We start from the raw sequence: 23517 nt of genomic DNA, 5'->3' as shown, positions 1-23517 counted from the left end.
GACAAAGGAAATTATACATAGAGTAATAGGGTACCCAACCCTAGACTGGTACAAGACACTAAGAAGTGAATCAAAGGAGGTCATTGAAAGAAATACTGGTGCACAATGGAACAAAACAGGAATGACAATTCACACTATAAAGGATACTCTAGTTGAGTTTGATGTTAGAGTCATTGCTCACAAATTTTATCAATCCAGTAGACTCAACAGTGTACCATGCATTGCAATAGATGTAGGTTACAAATTGGTGAAGAAGGATCATACTTATGATCTTGCAAAACTGCAATTGCAATAGATAAATGAAAATCTAGCTGCCATAAGAAGAACAAAGGACACACAATGCAAATTTGGAGCAATCCTAGTTTGTATATTATTTTATGTACAGAATGAATTTCCTTCTTTTGGTAAAATAGCATGGAGGAATGACAGAACCATCATTGCACAAATTAATGAATGTATTGAGCAAATGGGAGAAAATTTTGATACTTTGATGACAAGCTATTTTGAGGATTTTAAGAAATCCATGAAGCAAAGGTCAAGGATACCAGCATCCTTAGTAGAAAAGCATACTAATGATATATGTTTCTTAGTTGACATAGATTTTACTTACATTCAAGCAGTAATACCAAGAGTAAGATGGCTAAGGCCATTTGGTTACGAAATCAATATTGATGAAGCATCAGCAGCAATAACTGCATTATTGGCAGAGGAAGCAGATATAAATGCACCACATTTTGGCACTTATGATGTGGTAAGATCAAAAATAAATATGGAATTAAAAATTGCTTCCACACTGAAGAAGAAAGATAAATTGATCAAGAAGATCAAGAAGAAGTTTGGCAAGGAAATTGAGGCTGAGGTAGAAGAAGAAGAAGATGACAATGAGGATGAAGATGAGCAGGAACAAGGGCCAATGGAGCTAACTCAAGGTCTTGGAGAAGACAAGGAGGAAGGTGCAGAGGAAGAAGAAGCTAAGGCGGCACCAACTGAAGCTGAGCCAAAGAAGAGAAAGGCAACAGAACAACCTTCAGCCAAGCCCAGAACGAAGAAAGTTGTCGCTCCATCACCTCAAAAGCCAACAACATGAGAATCAAAAAGAGCCTCTACTCAAAAGACTAAAGAAGAAGTTACCAAAAAGAAACAAGTCAAGGAATCATAGGAAGAGCCGAGGAAAAGAAGAAGATATGTGGCTCAACCTGACACTGATAAAGAAGAACAAACATTAGCAGAGCAAACAGAAAAGGTAAGCAATTCATCAGTTGATACCTTATGCAAAAATATTGCAAATGGTGACTTGAATAACTTAAATAAAGTTTATTTTAATAAATTTACAAAAGAGGAACAAAATAAGATAGAAGAAATAGTGTATGGAATGATGGCACAGTTCAAGTACACTCCACTTGAACTAGATGGCCAATTGCCAAAGGAGCTGTCAAAAATCGTAGAAGATAGATGGCATTTTTGTCTAAAAATGGAGAAGGAGATGAGGGAAACAACCCTAGCCAGTGTATTGCCAGATTTGACTAGAGAACAAGTTAGCAAAGCAGTCAAAAGGCATAATAACAGGTTCACACCCAAATACAGGGCATTCTTTATACTTCAAAATAGAATGGAAGAGATTGTTCAAAGAACAATGAAATCGTGGAAGAATTTGTATAAAAGGATTGAAGATTTTCTTGAGGAAGAATACAAGGAAGAAGTAGCCATACCAATAGAAGAGAGGAAAAAGAGGAAAGTAGAAGAAGAAAAGAAAAGAGAAGAAGAGAAGAGAGAAGAAGAAAAGAAAGATGGAAAGGAGGAAAAGACACAAAAATAGGATACAATGGCAACAGCTGAACAAGAGGAGCAACCAGATCAGAGTGTGCAAGACACACAATTGCCACCCCCTAGCCCTCCACAAGCATCCATCTCACCTGCAGATACAATAACAATTACTGATGTTCCTGATACTTCTGGTTAGAATATCAATCCACTAACTGCAGAAGATCTGAAAAGAATTCTTAACCAATCAACTCAACAAGCAATATTATGTGTAGATCTAGTATTGGTTAGTATAGATGAGTTACAAAAACTAGTAGAAAATACAATTAAAGATAAGGTGAATACACAAGAACCACCTTCTATCATAACTACTAGTAGTCAATTTGAAATACCAACAAGTATAATTGATGCTGCAAGACAAAAGCCAAGTGCAGCTGTAGAATGAGGAAAAGAACAAACATGACAGACTATTACATCTGATCTTACAGCACAAACACAAGGTGCACTTCCACAAATAACAATAATTGACCATGGTAGACAGGAGGAGGAGGAAACAGTAAAAACCCCTAAAGAATAGGAGGCAATACAAACACTAATAAATTTGCCTACCTCGGGGACTCCTTCACACAAGCCATTACAAATTTCAGTACCATCATCCAGTACTACTAGAATTGCAAGGGTACTTCATTATGGAGATCTTGAATTAGATGAAGAGATAGTCATACCAAGTTATGACTCAAAATCAATAACCATTGATCAAATCAATGCAGTGCAAGATGCACTAAATAGAAGGAAAAGAAAAGAAATACTCAGGAAAGAGTATAAACATAAGCATACACTTTATGAGATCAAGGACATCTTTATGGATGCCTTCAGTTTGCAATCACCAGATGAGTCAAAGCATATCACAGAGCAACTAACAGATATTGTTGACTAGGTGACAAATGAAGACTTAGAAACCAATGCAAAACTTATGGAATGGTCAAAAAAGAAATTTCAAGGGAAAGTGAAACAGAAAATATCAAGTCAAATAGCACTTTCACAAGTAGAATTGGCAAAGCTCATTGATAAGGTGAAGAAGGTACTTGAGAATATATTCTCACTGTACAAAAATTTGTGTGATTTTTCATACTTCACACAAGAAACAAGCCAAAAGATACTGAGCTTGGAAAGAAACTTAAACATTTCAAACATGCAACTACCAAGTGATCCAGCTCAAAGTGTGAAGCATTTTGCTCAATCGCTTCACACAAACAAAGAAATAGTTGTATTAACAGTAGATGAGGCTAATATCAAGGCCAAAGTAATACAACTCCAGTCCTCCATTACCCCACATTTAGAAATACTCCATAAAGAGCAAGTATATGCTGAAAATGTACTCAAGAAAGATCCAAGTCTTTCTACATTAGATGGACTTATTCATCTTGCTGCCGAGATTGCCATCCAACATAAGTCACTAGAAATTGCTTTGAATAATTGGGATGTAGCTCTCAGAATGATTATGGAGGTAAATAGCACATTCTTGGCCAAATATGGTCTTAACCCTTAAACATTCTTTGGCATAAGTGTCAAAAAGGGGGAGATTAAAAAGGAGTTATACAGAAAAAAGAAGGAGATACAGATTAATAAGGGGGAGATACAACACAGATACTAAGGAGAAGCATTGATATACAGATAAGACACAATCAACTCAGGGGGAGTTACAAAATTTTTGTGGTATATATTGTAAGATTGTAAGTCACAAATTTTGATCAAAGTTTTCAATATGTACATACCAATCAGATTAGTAAATGTACTTATAAGGTCAGTTAAGTGTTTTTGTCACTCATGTCAAAGGGGGAGATTGTTAACCTCATAATGGTTTTTGACACTTGAGTGCCAACACACTTAAACATATTTCACATTGGATGCCGAGTACATCATGCATGCTGAGTGATCTTCATGTGCTGAGTAGTTTTCAGATGCTGAGTGAAGATCAGATGCCAAGTGATCTTCATGTGCCGAGTAGTTTTCAAATGCCGAGTGAAGATCAAGTGTCGAGTGTTATCAAGTGCTGAGTGTTAACAAGTGCCGAGTAACATAAGGAGCCAAGCTACTTAAGGTGTCGAGCTATCCAGGAAATAGCATGTGCCGAGTATTTGCAATAATTCAGGAGTCGAGTAACTTAGTATATCAACATAAGAGTTTGTAATTGCACAAACTATGATGCAAACAATTTTTACAGCTAACATAAGGTGAATCTTGAAGGATTTAATAATGAGATCGAATCTTTTAATTTTCCTATGCAATATGCATGCAGCAAATAAGAAAAATGCTAAAGGCATGCAACCAATCAGCAAAAGATAAGTATTGAGTGGAAAATGAAGATTGAATGTGGATCGTAGATCCATACCTAACCCTAAATTTTCAAATGTCTTTATAAGGAAGATGAAACTTCATTGTAAAATTTAGGAGGTAATAAAAAAAAGGTGTGAGAAGACATACAAGGGTTTCTGGGTTACCAAATTCCTGTGTTATGAGTTATTGATGCATGTGTTTTGTTTCATGTATTTACATGCATGCAATTTACTTTTAGTTAAAAGTTTTATTGGCTAAAGTATGATACTTATGATTCACCCCCCCTCTCATAAGTACTCTTTCCATATTTGAACATTCCAACACATCACATAGAAATGAAAACACACATGTTGAAACATCCATCACATCAGTGTAAAAGAAGACAAATACATATTAAAGATCAATCAAATCTAGTATCTCATTTATAATCATAGTACATCTACATGTGATATCCAAAATTTGGATAACTATCTAAAAATACATCAAAAAGTGTCACCAAGGACATTATCACAGACCTAGTCCTAGACCTAAGACTAGCTCCTCCCTCATGAGTAGGATGTGTCTAAGGAGGAGTTGTTGGTGCTCTCACTAATAGTTGATCTAATCTAGCCATTATCTATAAGTACATAGGTACATATTGATTCATAGGACCTCAAAAAATATAAACTCCATGATAATATATTGCCCACACTCCTTGTTGCTCTACCTCACATCAAGCCTCCACTAGGTCATCTCTTAGCACCCACTCCCACCTCTCAGCCTCTTCCTGTGCATCCAATGGCTACTAGTCTTTGACCATAATGGTCATCCTCATCCCCTATATCTCCAACTCTAGTTCTCAAATCTTAGCATCCATTAGATCCTCACAATCTTCACCTATCAATTTATCATCTCGTATCTCTTCTCTCTCCACTCTCCTCTAATTCATTAGTCACTCTGGCTCCATATTTTCCTCCCTTGTGGCTTAGGACCACGTCTATCTCCCCACAAGCCATCAAGAACTACTCCCTACCTACATTTTACTCACCCCTCTTTCTCTGTCTCCTTCCCCATGTGCATCATCACCTCTCTAGCCTGCCACCTCAAGAAGTGCATCTGGTCATGTAAATTGAGGGATTGATGCATCTGCATCTCATAAAGTTAACTTGGGTTTTCCCCCCCATTTTCTATATTTGGATAATAGTCCCAAGGCTCTTGCATCAACATTATTATATCTCTCAATGTTGTTTGATAGTCTAACATAGAGAACCAACCCTAATCCTCCTCTCCTTAGAAGTGGGCATATGCGGTAGTCTCAGTAGATATCACCTACCTCTATCCAAACTACCTCCATACTTGGTTGATCATGAAGTGCTCAACTATATTAGAGTACCTCCCAACAATTGGTTAGTTGTAGTGCATGTACTCTAACTCCTAGGAATTTGTCCATCTTGCACACTATCAGTAGGGTCTCCACACAAATTATTTCATCTCATCAAAGACCCTCCTAGTACGTGACATCCTCACTATGTGTCTGGGGGATGAACCTTGTACATCTTTATATGAATGGATGACTCTTCTCTTATGGTTGCACCCAAGGTCATATCACTATTATGTGCTCCCAGGCCCAAATTTGAGCTAGAACTAAACTAGATGCCCAAGTCCTCCCCTTATGGTAGATGATCTCATGTAACTCATGGTACATATCTATAAGGATAATAGATCCCCATGCCATCCTCTAGGGCCACCCAATCAAGTCTTCTACCAATTTGCCCCAACTGGAAGGGAAGCCCTTTTAGCTCCTGTCTATGACAAGGGTCTAGGAAACTAATGAACACACAAGAAAGGCTACATGATACTAATCCATGTACTCATATACTAGCCTCTACCAACTGAGATAGATTTCTATGATAGTCACATCCTCAAAAATCTACTAGACTACTAATCTCCCCTCTATCAGGGTCTAATTGTAGTAAACCTATGACATGCAAAAGATCATATCAACACACCTCATATGGAAATTAGAAAACTAAAATAATAAATCTCAAGACATGTCTATCATACTCACTAGATCTCTATGACATGACACATAGAGGATACAATACACATCCTTGAGGGTGACAATGGCCTCACCAATGGGAAAATGGAAAGAAATATGCTCATTATGCCATCACTTGGCTGACACTCTCAATAACCCATGGTTCACCCAAATATGGGGCATGCACAACAACCAAATGAAACCCATGCTCTCTACTATACTAGCTTCACATCGTCATCAAGATGGTGAATGTCATGTAACCCCACCACCTTGGGGGCTTTGATTATAAGTGTTGAAAACACTATCTGCATAATCAAGTCAAGCAACAAAAAAATATAAATATCAACCATAACAGACCAAATGACAACATAAATAGATAAAAATAGAATAAAACAACAAATACATGCTCAAAATTTTCCTTTAAACATGACAAAATGCTCAACAACAAGTTATTTGATACTTCTTTTAATAGTTGCACAATACTTTTTGCTGATATAGTATCATGCAATACTTCTTATAGTAGTCAAGTGACACTTTCATGTCGTATGATACTTCACACAATATTGTATGACTATTGGGTGCCTCTTATATGACACTTCTCACAATAGTCATGAAATAATTGTGTGCACATCAAAAGTATCACACAATACTTTTCAAAGTAGATGTGGATTGTTTTAAAGTGTCACACAATATTTCACCCAAAAACATTAAAAAAGAATTAAAACTTGACAAAAATGCATTAAGTGACCCAAAAAGTGCAAAAATTTTTGATACATACCAAGGTCTCATAGTCTGTAGGCCACTTATGCAACCAATCATGCTTAAAAGGGTGTCAGTCGATCTAAATGCCTACCAAAGCCATCTCTCTCTGAGATCACTCAAAAGCTCTCAAATTCAAAAAAGACAAAATGAGTTGAAAATGACCCTTGGACACCTTATATAGTCCTGCAACATAATTTTGACCCATTTTTCAAAGTTCTTGGAATTTGCAAAAATTGCACCCTTGGCTAATTTTGATGTCCTAGATCCATTTTTAGGATCAAAATCAAAATCTAAGTTCATCTTGATGGTCAAAATCACATTTTGAAATTTTGTCTTCTTCTATGTAGTTAGCTAACCTTGTGAGGTCTAATATTCGAATCTTCACTGGGACATCTTCATTTGTTCATGTCTTCATCATTTCTACCCTTCTTACCCACTTTAATTAACATGTTTCTCTTATAGACCATCTTCTTAGTTGATTTGACCTAATTTTCATGATTTATCCTTCTTGGTCAACTCTAGTCAAACTAGACCATTCTATTACTTCCTTAGGGTCATTCTTTGGTTTTAATCACATATGTGTCATCATGGACCTTTCTCTATATCTATTTTATCATATCTAGCTCAATTTTGCATCCCCTTTACCTCATTTGATTTTGGTCCCAAGGGGGCAGAAGTATTCTATCATTGTTTGCTTGTTATATTTATCCATTTCTCAAGGGCATATGCTTGATCTTTCCATTTTTTCTTGGTCTATTTTCTTAACTTGATGTAAGTATTCCTCTTGAGTTCTGAATGCTTCTCTCTCCTAGCTAGTGTTCAATATTATGACTACTAGGTTGTACATTTAGGACTTGCTATCTCATTCTTTATTTTCGATCTTCAAAATTAGGTCTCTCTACCTATTGCTTCCTACTTGACTTCTTTATTCTTTGATATAATTTGTTCCCATATCAATCACACATTAGTCAAAGAGGGGTAAATTTAATCACCTAAAAATGGTCATCTAGACTATTAGCCATCTTCTCAACATTTTGGTTGAATTATTTAATCATTTATCTAGGCCTAATTGCTAAAAATCAACTTATTTGAATTTAACCTATAGTTTGACTATAATATCCTAAGTCCATATTTGATTAAAAGAACATGTCCCCTTTTTAATTAAATAAAAGACCCAATTCTTCTAACCCACTCAATGTGCACACATAAAGTCTTTTTCCTATTTACAAATTAAAAGAAAAGACTATGTCTCACATGAAAAGTCAACTCTTTCTCATTGGCTAAAATGATCTTGCACATGGATCATGCTAAAATTCAACTTATACCCTTGATTATCCACTTCTTGAACTTGATCTCAACCATTCATACACCTTTAAAATGAAGAGCTCTCTCCCTCTCTAAGGATATCACTTTTGAGCTAATGATATGCTATAGATTTACTTATAGGTTTTCTTGGTGCATTATGGAGAACTTCTATCTTCTCTTCTCATTCTTGCATTCCCATCCTAGTTTAGATCCATTTACAAGTAGCTTAGTTTTCCATTTCAATAGCATAGATCACTTAGCTTAATTAGCATGGTTGTAATACTTTCATATCCTTAGTTTAGTTACATTCTTGCATTTCATTCTAGCATAGTTCATCTTTGTATTGCATACTCAAGAGTTCCTTTGACCCTGGCACTCTTTCTCTTGTCTAAAGAAATCTCTCGTTTAATGATTTACTAGCAAGGGCTACATTTCTAAGGCTCAAGTAGGAGTCTATTTCATGCTCATTTGTATGCCTCTTGTACTTCATGACTAGGGATCTCTAAGCCACCATTCAAGCTTTCTAATTTGTGGAACACCTTGGATAGAAGGGTTTAGAGAAGTGAACTTTCTTTGTGTACAACAAGTAGCCATCACTCTATTCTACCTTTTTTTAAAAGTTAATTAAATACTCTATTTCTCTCAAAATTTGTGTTGAATCACATTTTATTTTTACAGATTGTCCTCTTGGATTATAGTGTCATTGATAGATTCAAATTTAATACATTCCTTTGATAAATTAAAATTCACAAACTTTGTATTTTTTATCTAATTGGTCTTCCGAGATTGAAGATAAAAATAATTGAACTAGCATTTGTATTCAAGTTCTCTATCTGGTGATTGATGATTGGCATGCAACATCTCTAAGGAGTTTTGATCATCTTTAAACCATAATTAATTGGATCTATTTTTTTCCACTCAAAGTAAGGAATTGGTCTAAATTAATTTTAATTAAGCACATTATCAATTGAAGTTGGTGGAGTTCTTTATCATACGTCTCAAATGCTATGCAATTCCTAAAACCATATTTATCTATGTGCCTTCAAAATATTTATTCAATAAAGCATTCACCCATATATCACTTATTTCTCCTTAATAATCAATTGTTATCCCAAGAGCATCAAGCAATAAAATTTTCATATTCATAACAAACAATTTTATTAGGTATACCCACCTAGGTTAGCAGATCTTGGAGTGAACAAGGTTTTGTATTTTAGTTCAAACCCTAGTCATTGGCCAAATTGTATTGGATTCCCACCATTAAGAAAGAAAGGCTCATATGTTTTCTAACCAATAATTTGAGGAACCAACAAGATACATTAATTGATGGTAAGCTCAAATAAGTTTGGAAAGAGTAAGAAAAAAACTATATGGTTAATTTTTATCATCCAAAAAAGAACCAATTTATAGAAGAAACCAAGGATTCAAAAGATATATAGTAGTTTGATATAAGACATTTATTTTTGTCAATATATTGAGTCTCAATCGAGTCCTCCATTCATTTGAACTCAATTATTGGAATAAAAAAGGATATACGTTAAGCATGAATGATTCTTCTGGTTTAAAAAGTGTCAGGAAAACTCTATGGATTAACCCAAACTTCATGTTCTAAATTAAAGAAAATTCAAGTCCTAACTTCTAGATCGTGCATCACAAGGCCTCATTCTATGAGAAGATATGTGTGTTAAAGATATTTTATCAAATATACCCCTAGAAACCTAGGAAATCAACGTAAAATAGAAACCTAAATTTTTCAATCTGCATACTACTTCACCAAATTTTGTGAAAACAATGCATGTCTCTAATTAAAATATGAGAGAAAGGAATAACACCTAGAGAACTTCCAAGGTCAACCTATTTTATCCTCCAACAATTTGGAAGCTTTTTTTGCATTCCAACTAGTATATAGTAGATCGCTTGCCATCCCTTAAATAATTTGAAGCAAATTGACAAAATAAAACTTATATAGGCATAGAGGCAATAATATGCTTGTACGGGGAAAAATTTTCCTTGTATATTTTATTTTCCTAATACCGCGTATTTCATAGACATTGCAAGGCTTGGGAAAAACTCCCCAAGGTACATGATGGTAAAAAGAAAGAAGGAAAACTCTGACTCCAAATATGTTAAAATAAGCAATTGGCATGCTCAAGTGCTTGCCTCATTAGAAACAAAATCCAAAAAAAACACAGTTTGGAACAAATATTTTTTGGACCTACAACTTTAAATATTCACAAAAGAAATTTAATAAAATAAAAGCCCACCAAAAAAGAAAATTTATAATTAAAAAAAGCTTTTTTTTAGGGGAAATCCAATAGAAATCCCTAATTTTCAAATTTAAAAATCATCAATTGTATCCAACCCTATGTTTAAGAAAATCCACAAACCAAACCTAAGACTGAATACCAAAATTAGATGATTGATATGGGATATGATTGGATCTACTATTAAAGATTTTATGTAGGAAGCAAATTTTATGGAGATGTAATATGAGGGTTTCTGGAGGAACACCTTAAATAAAATAAAAAGTTCTCTTCAAATAGTAATTTCATTTTTTTTATGATTTTTAAGTTCAAAAAAAAACTTAAACCCCTAATAAAATAAGTATCAACCAATAAGAAAATATAAATTAATATGCAAAAATTATTTTAAAAATAAAAATTTATAAACCTTTGAAACTTATTTTTTTAGCTCCACAAATTAAAAGCGAAGAATTAATAAAACATTAGTTCATAACCTATAAATAGGTAGAGACTAATAATGATCAAGCATTCTCCACCCTTCAATACTTCAATCCCATGCATGATAAAACCCATAAGTGTTATTTTGGAGAGCATCTCCAACCTGAACCAAATATTCACTCAAATATTTTGAACATCAATATAATATACATACCAAACTATGTTTTCTAATCATCTCATTAACAAATAAACTTAATGTCACTAGTGGTAATAATATATGAGATTTTATGCTTATTTCTTTACAAATCTCATTCCCACTAATGAATTCGAGACCCACCATTAATTTCTTTATATTCATTGACAACAGGGAAACCCTTCCAAAATAATATATTTTCATTCTATGTTTTTGAAATATAAAGTGGCCAAAACAAGGGGGTCAGCCCTTACATACAAAAAGCTGGTAACTAGCACACTACCATCAAAGACTAGTAGAGAACATTATGGCAACAAAACCAAATTGAAAGCCAAAAACACCAGTAGAATAAAACAACTAGAGAGCTATCCCAGCTACGAATGTTCAAATGTACATTTCCATAATAGTAACATCTAAACTAAAGTAGATATCTAAAATACTAAAAAAAACACTTAAGTTTAGAATATAAACTATTGGCATAAACAAGCCAACTAAAGTCTGAGTAATAATTGAAAACCAGCAAACCAAGTAGCAACAAGAAAACATAAAACAACAAGGACCAAAAGATCCCCCAGAACTACTATCCTACTTCTCATCTCTTTCCTTTCCTTTCCTAGCTAGTAGAACCCAAGCCTAATCTTCAGCAAGAAACTTAAAGAGGAGCTTATTATCCTCCATGTCCATTCCAGTTTCATCTTTCTCTTGTGCCAGCAATTGGAGGGTGGTAGCAGCAGCATGAGTGATCTTTAGAGAAAATTTAGAGGAGTAGTACCCTTCCTCTAAAATTTTGATCCCTTGATCTAGCTCGACAATCACATCCTTTTGCTCCTCCTCCATCTCTTTGTTTTTCATTTCCACCTTCTTATCCCCCTCTTTAGCTTTTGCCACCTAGTTGTCATCCTGTAAAACTTGTGGTTTAGTAAAAACCTTGGATTTTTCCTTGATCAAAGAGGAAATGGTGATAGGGGAGATATCCACTTTTCTATTGTCCTTGCAAAAGGTAATGGGTTGTAGGGTAAAGTTGGCCAAAACATGGGTAGTCTCAGTTGTGAAGGCATTACCAACAAATACCTGAGTGTTTCTGGCAAACATCTAGGCATTACCAATAGAATCCTCAATTTTATTATTCTCCTCTTTCCCTTTTTCTCTCTTGGAGTTAGAGTTCTTCTCTTCCTCCTACTCCTTGTCCTTTTTTTTAGATCTCTCCTCTTCCTCCTCTTCCTCCTCTTCAACCCTGAACCTATTGGACTTTTGCTTGTACCTTGCCTGGGATTTTGTGATCCTTCTTGACCTTCTCCTACCCTTTCCACCTCCCTCCTCCTTAGAGTCCTCCACTTCCACCTCAAATAGCTTCTCAACCTTGATCTTTTTACTATCTTTTTTTTCTATAGCTAATTCAAGTTTTTTCTTTTTCTTATTATCTCGACTAGGGGAAGGACACAAGGTAAGGATTTTGGTACTAGTACTAGTACTCAGAGGGGAATTCTAACATTGGCACTAGTTGTTGGCCAAAACAACCCTAGGGGGCATAGGGAGAGATAGAATTGGTATAGTTGAAAAATTAGGCCTTGGTGGATTATGGTGAAATTATGCCCCTTACTCCTCTTCTCCCTAACATCACCAACCATATCTTCTAGTGAATGTAATAGGAAAAATGAGATAGAAATGAAATCTCTATTTCTAAAATGATTCAAAAGGGGAAAGTGATAGTAATGATATACACCAAACCTACCTTCTAGGGTAAGGTATTTCATGAGCATTAAGAAAACATCATTTGAAGGAGCTAGCAACTTATCCATCCCAAATCCTCCCCTGTAGTGCACTGGTTCTTCATCATCAGTCAAAAAACTACTCATACTAGCCTCATCCACCATTTTCGTGACCTTCTTCCATTTCTTCCCTTTCATGGATAGCCCAGTGGCCATGGAAATTACATCCTCATTCACTTGAAATGTAATACCATTTATGGTGACCTTACGATTAGTCCACCTATTCATGAACTGGAGAGCACAATTTTTGTCATATCTAACCATCGCCTACATATAAGGCAAAAATTCCCCCTCCTTTAATAGGAACCAGGTAGCCATCCTGTATTTAAAATTTTCAATCTTAGTGGGCTCCAACCTATTCAAATCTCCACCCATTTCTTCCCTGCTAATTTCTAAGTCCCCCACCTCAGTAATACACATCTGAACCTCCTTGTTGTTAAGCTTTCTATGAACAATGGTAGCCTGTATCCACTCTGAAATGGACCAAATAACTTTACAAGTCTATTTTTGAGACACTTCAAAATCCCATTCAATTTCATTATGGGAATTTTGCATACTTAACATCATAATTTTAACATCCCTAAAATCTCTAACATCCTCAGTAATGATATTTTTTGTACTTCCAAAAAGGAAGTTAGTTAAATTTTGCATTATGTTTCCATAATGGCAAAACAACACAACCCTTAATTTACGTTTATTCATTATTCGATTAGTACTATGGCATCTACTTGTCTTTCGCCTAAAAATTTATTAAATTTAACAAAAATCACCTTATTAGATATGATATTGCCAAATTTGGCATTTACCTTTATATGGATGACCATATTTAACTTATGTTTCCCCTCTTTCTCTGCATATCAAGGTCTTAATTTCCTCCTTTAGATTTTCCATGCTTCTCTAGCACATCATTGTCTTTAATTCAAAACCCATGGTGGTAGTAGCATTTTCCACCATATTTCCTTCCTTGTATATGTGCTACAATTGGACTTTCTCCATCCCTTCTAATATTTGTCTGATGTCCATGATGATATTCTGGATATTCTAGCCTGGCTGGGCAACTCCCTTTACCAAATCTATTATTAATTTAGAGTCACCTTCTATAGTTATTTCATTTATTTGCATTTCTTTGATCAACTGAAGATCCCAAAGCATAGCCATTGCTTCAGTCAAATTATTACTTTTTCCACCTACTTTACCAGAATAGACTAATGGTGCATCTCAATCTCCGTTTCTTAGCACTCCACTTGCAGCTCCTACACCCCTTTTGTAGCACCATCAAATTTTAGCTTTAGCTATGTTACCGTTGGTGGTTTCCATCTTTTTTGTTGTCTCTTTAACACTTTAGAGTTATCAAAGCAAAAAAAATCCCCTTGTATGCCCCATTTCTCTACTATTTGACCTTCTTTCCTATCGGGTTCTTCCTTTGGTGTCTTACACTTAGCAATTCTTATATTTTCTTTCAACAATTTTTCCATGATTCCAAATATTTTGTTGTTCCTTTCCTTCCATATATGCCAACAAATATATGGTGGAATAATTCTCCAAAAAAAATCAGCTTTGGGTGATAGAAGGGGTAGTTCCAATTTTCCACAAATTGACATAAGTTGTCCTTTAGCACCCAGCATAGGTCAAATTTCTCCCACACCAAAGCCTAGAACTTCAAGGCATATGGGCATTCTAGAAATAGGTGAGAGATACTCTCCTCTTTTTCCTTCCAGAGATAGAATCGGTTTGTGATTAAAAAAACCCTTCTTTTTAGATTATCTAGTGTTAGTATTTTTCCATGCTAAATAGTCCACCAAAAAAATTTGATTTTAGGGAGAAGATTACTAATCCAAACATTCCTCCATATTGGGGGGCTTATATCCTTAGTTAAGAGATTCTTGTAAGCTGATTTGACTATAAATTTGCTACTAGAAGTTAAGTCCCATACCACTTTGTCCTCCTGGATTAGAATTGGAAGTCTTTGTGTCCCTATCAACTCTTCCAACTCACTAAGGAGTTGAATATCCTCCTAGGGATACGTATCCTTCTACAATTTCTTCCACTTCCTCTCCTAGTCTATATAGTCCTCCACCTTCATTCCCATTTTCTCCTTTAATAACTCCATTAGCCTTTTAAATTTGTTGTAGACCTATGGTTTCCCCCCCATCCAATTATCCTCCTAGAATCTTATGCTTTTCCCATTTCCCATTATGCACCTTGCCCATTGCTTCAATAAGCTTCTACTCTTGACAATATTCACCCATATTGTGGAACCTCCTGGGAGGTCATTGTTAAAGAGACTCCAGGTGAATAGGGAGTTTGACAAGTATTTAGCTTTCATAATATTGTTCCAATTAGTATTATCTTCTCCCAGTCTCCATCCAATCTTTGCAAGGAGGGCCTTATTTAGGTCATAAATTCTTCTCACTCCCAATCCCCCCTTCTCCTTGGGTTTGTACACATCTTCCCAATTGACTAGACTCAATTTTGTTTTTCTTTTGTTCTTGACTAGAGGAAATTCCTTTGTATTCTCTTTATTTTTTCTGCCATATTTTGGTTAATTTTAAAAAGGGACAAAAAGTAGATTGGGATGCCCTGGAGAGGTACAAAGAGTAATTGTAGATTACCAGCATTGCTTAGAATTTTCCCTTTACATCCTACTAGCTTCCTTTAGATTCTTTCAACAATAGTATTCCAGAAGTCATTGGTCACCTCCTTTGTGGTTAGCAGTAGGCCAAGATAAGTATCCAGGAGGTTGGCTAACTGACAGGCTATGATGTTCCTTATCTTCCTCTACGTAAAAGTGTCAATGTTAAAAAAATAGATCTTACTTGTGTAGTAGGTTATTTTATGACCTGAATTGTCTTCATAATTGTGAAGGATACTCTTTCGTGCTTCAGCTTCCATAATAGAGGATTCTCCAAAAAGGAATGTGTCATCTACAAATTATTGTAGCACTTTACTATTAGTAGTAGTGGCAGGTTTAATCCCTTTAACACATCCCATGTTTACCAATTTAGAGAATGATCTCCCCAAAACCTCAGCAACCATAATATGGAGGTAGGGAGATAGTGGGTCACCTTGGCGTAGTCCTCTTTCCACTCCAAAATTTCCCCAAGAGGATCCATTTAGAAATACCGAATACTAGATTGTACCCACCATCATCCTAATAAGATTTATAACTTTTCCATCAAACCTCACTCTATCAAGCACATCATAAAGAAAATCCCACTTTACCTTATCATATGTCTTAGATATATCTAGTTTGAAGGTCATTCTAGGTCTCTTATTTCTCTCCATTGACTGTATGATCTCATGGGTAGTTATCACCACATCTAGAATTTGTCTTCCTACAATGAAACCCTTTTGTGGGGTACTTGTGATGCTTTCCAAGAAGGGCTTGATCCTATTGACTAAAACTTTAGCTAAGATCTTATACATTATGTTATACAAGCTTATAAGCCTAAAATCTAGGAGACTCATGGGTTTTAGTGTCTTAGGTACCAAGGTAATAAAAGTCTTATTTATCCTTCTTAGCATCTTTCATGTTTTAAAGAAATCTCTAGTAGCCCAAACTAGTTCACCTTTTACTACCTCCCAGTACTGTTGGAAAAAAGTTGGACATAAATCATCTAGACCTGGTGCCTTATAAGCCTTCATAGAAAACATAGCACACTTCACTTCCTCCTCTATGATGTTTCCTAGAATGCAATTGTTTTCCACATCCCCAAGCATCTGAGGAATCATATTTATCAAACTTCTTCAAATAACCTAATTTACTATTATATTATCCTTAATATAAGCCCTACTAAAATATTCCACTACATGTCTTCCCATCTCCTTCTAGTCCTTGTAGTCTCTTCCCCCTTCTCCCTCCAACCTACTAATTGTGTTCCTTGTTTTATGATTGGAAGCTGACCTATGGAAAAAGGTAGTGTTCCTATCTCCCTTAGTTAACTATTGGACCCTGAATCTTTGTTTCCAATAAATTTCCTCCCTCAAATTAATGTCCTTCCATTTTTTTCTATATTCTTCCTCTTCTTGACTTGTAATTTCAAGATTATTATCCTCTGCAATGTCCCCTTGAATCTTTTTAAGTTTTTCCTCCACTTCCCCTTTGATTTTGAACAAGCCTCCAAAGGAACTCTTAGCCTATCCCTTAATGTTTCTCCTTATATTATCTAAATTTTGAGTTAGTCTATAAATTTTAGTACCATCTACCCTTATATTCCACTGTTCTTGAATTCTATCTTTGAATTTTGGGTGAGATTGCCACATTATTTCATATCTGAAAGGTTTCAATCCTCCTTTTAAACCATCCTCCTAGTGGACGATTAAAGGGGAATGGTTATAAGTAGTTCTTATGAGGTTCTCTAGGTGAGAGTTTCTTAACTAATTCTAGTTCCTTATCACCATTAGCCTATCCAATCTAACCTAAATGAGTTCACCTCCTTTTCTATTATTAGTCCAAGTAAATTGGTTCCCCCTCAACTCCACATCAATAAAATCTAATCTACTCATAAAATCATGTAGATCCTGCAAGCTTTCAGGGTTGTCTTTATTACCTCCTAACTTCTTTGAGTGATAGCAGGGGGTATTAAAGTCTCCCATACACATTAATTATTTATCCTTCATAGTTTCTATAATCCTTTCCAACTTACCATATCTTTCCTTTCTCCCTACCTTATTGTTAGAAGCATAAATATTAATAAGCCCCCAATTTTGATTACTAGTCTAGAACTCTATTATTCTAAAGTTTCTATCTCTCCATATTTCAAGCCCTGCCATAGAAAATGGGTTCCACATGGTAGCAATGCCCCATAAGGAACCATCAGCATCCACATGCATGTAAGCAGCCCCTAGTCAAACATGACTAACAATTCTATCAAAATTAGCACTAGACATTTTTGTTTCTTGGATTAACACACAATCTACCTTTTCCTAAAATATACACTATTTTAGAGCATATTGCTTCTGGGGATTATTTAGCCCCCTTAGATTCCAAGAGAGGAATTTCATTTCTTACCTCTTATTATAGTCTCTAGCATAAGCTTCTTTCCACTAGCTACATCCCTTGCTGCTTGCTTTGTCCTAGTTGCTCTGCTAGTGGGTCTTCTAGCTATCCCACATGCTCCTACATCAAGTTCCCCCCCCCTTCTCTTCTTTTTCTGAACTTCCCATTCCCCATTATCACCCTCTTGTGGCGAAATGGGTCTTACTTCCTTTTTAGCCTTCTCAAGACTTGCCATCACTCTAGCAGCTATCTCCACTAGAGAGGCTTTTGTCATTCTTATGGGGGTACAAACTCTCTCCTGGGTCACATAATTTTTAGCCATTTATTCTTGGAAGCCCTTCCCTCCCAAACCTATTGGTGAACTAGGAGGGTAGTGGTGAACCACTATTTCCCCTTCCTCTATCATTTCTCCTACCTTAAGTTCCCCCAAGGGTGAACTTATTAATTACCTAATCTCATGTCTAAAGGGGTATTCCTCCATTTTTTTCTTGTCATCTAAAGCTTCCCCCACTTCAGGTTCACTTTGCCCCATGGATCCTTTGACAAGGGTGGCCTGCGTTAAGTTGACCTCCATCTTTTGTGTGTGAGCAGTCTCTTCCTTCATTCTTGGAGCTTCCAAAGGTTCCCCCACCACTTCTTTTACAATTCTTAGGGAACCTTCATTTTGTTTATCCTTCTACACTTGGGCCTTATAGTCAACAATGAGATGCCCAAATTGACTATACTTTTGACAAAAAAGTCCCACATTCTCATATTCTATAGGTTGCAACCTCTCTCCCCATTTGGTTTTTAGTACAACCATAGTCAAGAGGGCATGATTCAAGGCCACATTCACATAGAACCTGCCATAAACTAACCATGATTTTTGCATAGTCACCTTGTCTGTAGTAACAAAGTGGCCAAAAGAATTCCCTATCCACCTTAGGATTTTCTCATCCCAGAATTCAAGGGCTAGTCCAGGTAACCTTACCTAGACTAGAGCTAGCTTATTGAGCTCTATGCTAGCATCAAAGCCTAGATGCCACCTTGTTAAAGCTAGGAAATGTTCTCCATGATACCAAATTCTTGAGAGTATGAAAATGATAGCCTCCTCTATAGTGAATTTAAAATATAAAAGACCACTTGGTATTGCATAAATACCAACACTATCGTTTATCTTCCATTTTTGGCTCACATGCTTACAAACCATCTCAATCATGGGTATAAAGGCAAAAAATTTTCCCACTACACAAAGTTTAAGGCCCGAAGTGATGATGTCCACCAAGGTGTCCGAGAGGGAAATTGTAGGCCCATTAGCACCATGTACAATCTCGGGCTCCTCCATTGAAGCACTTGCCACCTGTGGACCCACTAGTGCATTCTTCCAACTTCCCAGGGTCCTAACTATCATCTTTTTTTTGTCATCCACTAGACTACTAGCCATTCCACCATTACCCAAGATAGTAGGGTCAGAAAAGGTCTTTCCCTCCTCACTCACAGTCCCACACCTATCTGTCGTGTCCTCCAAATCCCTGCACAAAGTTAACACCATCTGAAAATTAGGATAGGGTGGAGGATCTAGAGGCCTAAGGCCCACCATGGATGAATTCAATATTTGAAAATAAGTAGCAATGATTGTAGAGTTGTAGAGTGGAAAATACAATTGATTTTTTAATATATTTTCATTCTATGTTTAATTAAGCCTTTGTTAGTTTTTGCAAAAGTATTAAGTCTACCACTTTGACTTTAAGAAATCAAAATTTAAAAAATATGAATTAATGGCATGACTCCATTCCTCACATTAATATGTGCATCTCCTTAAATGATAATTTTATTTATTTTGAAAATGGTCTTAAGGATAAAAAATGAATAGATTCTTCATTGGTTGCTAAAAGCATATGAATGCAAAACTTAGCATATAATATAATTATTGTTATCTTTTCTATTACTCTAAAAATTTACACCTTAGTAGCATAACCAACTCTAACATCATTGAAATATCCCCCTAAGATATTATTTCAAAATTTTACCACAAATAATTCTCATGTATTTAAAAATAATAATAATTATAAGGTATATAACTCGTCTAATACATTAATACTATGCAAATAGTTTACTAGATACCAAAATAAAAGTAAATTTATTGATTTGTGGTTCAGACAAATATATAATGACAATGCATTAAGCCCTATCAAAAAATCATTTTAGTATATTATGATTTAATCTTCATCTTTCAGCCATAAAGTTCATGGCAATGGTTCATCTAGCCATTGTAGGTGCACTTTCAATACACCATTTCTAAAACTTTTAAAGTTGCCTCCCATAAAGAATTCCCCAAAGTTGTTTCTAGTTTTATTAACCATGTTTCTATGAAGGATAAAGATCAAACTTCTAATGCAGATGTGAAAGTTCCTATGCCACAATTCAGAGTTCATTGCCTGAGTTCAAAATTATAGGTTTAGTTTGATATGATCTATTATGATTTTTCAGCTTCATGTTCATAATTTGACTTAGAGAAAGAAACAATTGAGTTAGTCTTCGAAATTGTTTGAATGAATATACAAAAAGAAGCAGAATTGGAACTGGAATGTAGAATTAGAACTGAAATGCAAAATTAGAATTGTGATGTAGAAATGGATTTCTAATTTTCCCAGGATAGGAGAAGCTCATTTGGGACTTTCTACAAAGAAGATGAGAAGCCATTTTGATATTTTCCAACGGAGAAGCCAAATTGCCATTTTCTGCCAAAGTGAAGCAAATTAGAATTTGATAATTCCACAGTTTCTAAACTTGAAATATGTATTCAATATGCACTAGTGTAATACAGAAGCTTAGAATTTGGAGCCACTATATGAGAAATAAAAGACTCAAGAAATTCATGTCTTAATGCATCTTTCATAGTCCATTCACGAATTTCTACCTATGGAGAAGTCAAAGTCTCAATTTCCACCTAAAAAGAGAAAATGCAAGATCATGATTTTAAGCGGAAAAGCACAAGTTTATAACATCAAGATTGCATTTTCAATGTAATCCATGGATAAATTGGCACAAAATAGTGATTACATTAAAGAAGAAAAAAATTTGATGTCGTAATCCATTTCCAATTTGCCACGAGTGGAGAAGAAAAGTTAGATTTTCCACCAAACATCAAATTTGTAGCAAAGAGCATGGCTATCAAAAGAGATCTATTTATGTACTTCATCTCACCAAAAGTGATCCCATGAATCTTTCATAACAATGCAAAAACTCTCTAATAAAGTCGAGGCAAAAAATGTATACTATGGTACTCCATCGAAGCAATTCTGTGAAAACCCACCAAAATTTATGGTGCATGTGGGGAATTAGTGCCAAACATAGGAACTCAGGCCTTGGAAGAGGATGCATGTCAATTACAAAAGTCTTATCCATGAGAGACCTTGAGCTTGATAAATTTAATGCTCTAAATACATTTTATGTCTTGTTCCCATTGGGTTCCATAACATGAGCTTGCGGGTGTGAAAGCCCAACATCTAAACTTGATATAAAGGAGGAGAACATTCCTATATGAAGTTTTTGTTTGTTATGCTAATGTCTAAAAAAATATACTCATAGCTAGTGAAGACTTGGTGGTCATGAAGAAAGTAAAAGTCTCAAAAGCCTTTCATGTGTGAACAAGAGAAAACATCCGCCAAGCTCTATTTGGAGAGTGAAGAAAAAACATGTGGTTTGTGACAAAGAAGACATGGTAAATATGTTTGACCAAATGCTGACAACAAGATGGAGAAGCTCCAAAGCCATACAAGAGATGAATCAACCCGAGTGTCTTGGGGATTTCCATTGAAGACCACAGAAGACCCATGGTCATGTGAAGATGGTTATGATCTATTCATACATAATATGTTTTACGCAAAACTATGAAATCCCACCAGTAGAGGAATATTGTGATAATGCCTATAGTTTACCAATCAACAACACAAGTGCCACGGTATAATGAACCCGAGCTTGGAGTCATGTTGCAAGCTATGTAGGGAGTACAGAAGAGAAGTATTTTATCCACAACCATTCGAACTTTGAAGTGAATTAGCACAAGGACATAGAGATTGATACTACATGTATTGTTAGTTTTGAAGTCACACCTTTCAGTGTAAAGAATATGAGCAGCCTTGGGAACCTGAGAATCCACATTTGATAATTTGCAATGCAAACACTAAGAATTATGTTTTAAGTTCTAATGCTCCCTAGGAGGCAAAGGAAGGTAAAGAGGTCATCTGTAGTTATGATGTCACTTTCAAGGATAGCTCTGTGAAATGGACATCTCGATGGGATACATATTTGCTAATGTCAGATGATCAGATCCATTGGTTCTTGATAATTAATTTGTTGATTATTGTGTTGTTCCTTTCTAGCATGGTGGCAATGATCATGATGAGAACTTTGTATAGGGATATTTCAAAATACAACCATTGGAGACACAAGATGAAGCCCAAGAAGAAATAGGATAGAAATTGGTCCATGGAGATGTGTTCAAGCCTCCTAGTCACTTTAGCCTGCTTTATGTTTTTATTTGTTGGCTACTCTTCAGCTTGTTTGTATAAGATGTTCAAAGGCATAGAATTAAAAAAAATACCCTAAAGTTTTCTTTTATGTTTCTGATTACTTTAGGTTCAAGAAACCCACCATTGAGGATCCATTGAAGACAAACAAGACCCCAGGAAAATTCTAGAATAGGCTTGGTACATGCAGCCAATTTTCTCAATATTAATTGGTGGCATCTTACCTTTTGGAGCTATTTTCATTGAGCTATTTTTCATTTTGACTTCCATATAGCTGAATTAGTTCTATTATATCTTTGGGTTCTTGTTCATCATCTTTATCACCCTTTTGGTCACTTGTGCCAAGATCACTATTGTTATCTGCTACTTCCCGTTGTGCAGTGAAGATTATCATTGGTGGTGGACAGCATATCTAACTTCAAGCTCATCAACACTCTATTTATTTCTCTATTCAATATTCTACTTCTTCCCAAAATTGGAGATCACCAAGCTTGTTTCTGATATACTCATTAGTGAAGATTGATTGAGCTACTCAACACAACTATTCCTAAAAAAAAAGGCAGAGTATTCCAGGCCAATCAGATTATGGATATGAAGAGTCAAAGAATCCCAATAGTTATGATATTCAGAAGACTTTTGCAATACTTTGAGGAATCTTTTGCATTGAATTCATAAAGAATGATACCATTAAAATGGTCAAGGTACTAAAAATTAAAAGAATAGGATTCGAAAAGAGTGAAGATAGATTATCATTGAGAAATGATTAAAGACTTGGATGAGAAAGAATCAATTATATTAGTGATTGAAGGGTCATGAAGATGAAAAGGCATTAAATAAGGATTTGGATGAGGATAGAAGGGTTTTTCTTTTTTTGCATATAGTTAGAGAGCTGGAGTAGAGGGGAGAGCATTTAGTTTTCTGCATTTTCATTCATGCATCTAAGATTGATATCTTGTTCTTTGCAATAGATTTGGCTGTAGATTGTAAGAAAATGTAATTAGAGTATTATGTTTGTTGTGATTAAAACAAGGAAGGTTTTTTTATGAATCATATTATTTGGGCATCATTTTTCCTAATTATTTTCAATCGGAGTATTATTATGGCCATTTTTGAGCACTTTCTTGCATTCTTAGTCAAGTGGTGAATGGGTGGTAGATCAGAGTACTGTCATTTGTTCCTATT

At 35.3% G+C, this 23517-nt stretch overlaps 1 pseudogene; it reads left to right on the top strand.

Moving 5' to 3' along the window:
* LOC149552087 (transmembrane 9 superfamily member 7 pseudogene) overlaps positions 1-22377 on the top strand; it is a 65651-nt pseudogene extending 43274 nt beyond the window's left edge.
* Positions 22378-23517: the final 1140 nt, after the last annotated feature.

The sequence above is a fragment of the Cupressus sempervirens genome, chromosome 6, assembly GCF_028749045.1.
Source record: "Cupressus sempervirens isolate cs-2001-9-10 chromosome 6, ASM2874904v1, whole genome shotgun sequence".
In the NCBI taxonomy this organism is placed as follows: Eukaryota; Viridiplantae; Streptophyta; class Pinopsida; order Cupressales; family Cupressaceae; genus Cupressus; species Cupressus sempervirens.
This window is presented reverse-complemented; position numbering and strand designations above follow the sequence as displayed.